This window comes from Cynara cardunculus (genome assembly GCF_001531365.2).
Source record: "Cynara cardunculus var. scolymus isolate 2C chromosome LG 3, CcrdV1, whole genome shotgun sequence".
NCBI lineage: Eukaryota > Viridiplantae > Streptophyta > Magnoliopsida > Asterales > Asteraceae > Cynara > Cynara cardunculus.
In genome coordinates this window covers 5,201,468-5,202,834 of record NC_037530.1, presented here as the reverse complement: position 1 = coordinate 5,202,834, position 1,367 = coordinate 5,201,468, and the positions used below count along the sequence as shown (strand labels likewise).

The 1,367-nt window shown below is 31.4% G+C and overlaps 1 long non-coding RNA gene across 1 annotated transcript in view; it reads left to right on the top strand.

Annotated features, from left to right (window-relative positions):
• Positions 1 to 488: 488 nt before the first annotated feature.
• LOC112510354 overlaps positions 489 to 1,367 on the top strand; it is a 3,766-nt gene continuing 2,887 nt past the window's right edge. The window contains exons 1-2 of the long non-coding RNA XR_003068920.1: positions 489 to 697; positions 1,244 to 1,305. This is a non-coding gene — a long non-coding RNA (uncharacterized LOC112510354). The remainder of the gene's footprint in view (positions 698 to 1,243; positions 1,306 to 1,367) is intronic.

The window sequence follows — 1,367 nt, the reverse complement described above, 5'->3', positions numbered from 1 at the left end:
TATTAAAAATATTTTTTCATATTATATATAATATATAATAATATAATTAATTCAAAAACTATTCAATATTGGACTCATTTCGAAGGTATTAACAAGACGATTATAATGATGTAATTTGTTAAAATAAAAATATATTTTTTAAACATGTTATAATTGATATATAATTATGTGTGTTAATATGATAAGGGTGTAAAATGAAAATTTTAAAAACAAAGGATATAAAGTAAATTAATTATCTAATTACAGGATCATAAAATATAAATTTAAAATTAAAATTTAAAAAAATTCGGATGAATGTGAGGGTGTGAGTGAGGAAAGATGTGAGGAGGAGGGGGTGGGAAATGACGTAAGGGGGTGGGGATATCAACCCCCTTAAAAAAAAATAGAAATAGAAGTAGAAGGAATACTCTGGGTTTTGGGTTTAAAACAGATCACCGTCTCTTTTCTTCCATATTTCAACACACAGAGAGAGAGAGAGAGAGCTTGAAGAACAGCAGAAGGAGACTTCCGATTTGAAGATCTGGTATCTTTTTTCTGGGTTTGAAGAATAGCACCACCGTCCGGAGACGATCCAACGGATTCGGTTTCTTGGTTCGGTGATCAACGACATTTTCACCAACTTGATCGTTGTAATCAATCGCAATATCTGAAGAAATCGATGACCGTGAACGAATCGTCTTTGGTTGATCCTGATTCGGTGAGTTCAATCTCTGATTTCTCACCAGTGTGTGTTTTTTTCCCGCTGATTCAGAAACATTTTGGTTTTTGATCTAGATCTCGTATTTAGTTCACGATTATGTGTTCTTTCTTATGACTCAGAAACATTTTGGATCTCGTATGGGTTTTCAATATCTTTTAGGGTTTGATTATTTCATCTGATTCCTTTTCCTCAAAATTGCTTCGTGTTTGTTTTTATGATATATGGTTCGATACGAAAGGAAACTCCATTGTTAATTTGTGTTTAAGGTTACTGCAGATCCCCAAATTAATTATTCAGAAGTATTTATGTTTTACATCTGGTTTTTTTTATCTGTTCTGAATCTTGTACTCGTGTTCCTTTATGGGTTTCGCTCTTTTTGTTCATCTGGTTTTTGATTCGTGCCTTCAATATGATAAATGAGGAACTCCATTCTTAATTACTTTCAAGCTTTCTTGAATTTGTTTGTGTGGGTTTTCTTGAATTAATTTCTGTTTGCATTTTGTGTTGCGAATTAAAAATTTCAGTTGTTCATTCTTGTTTAAGGTCTCTGTAGATCCAAACACATTCCATCCAACCGAATATTATTCAATCATCCAACTTAAACTGTAAGTACTCTCTCTCTCTCTCTCTCTATATATATATATATATATATATATATATATATATA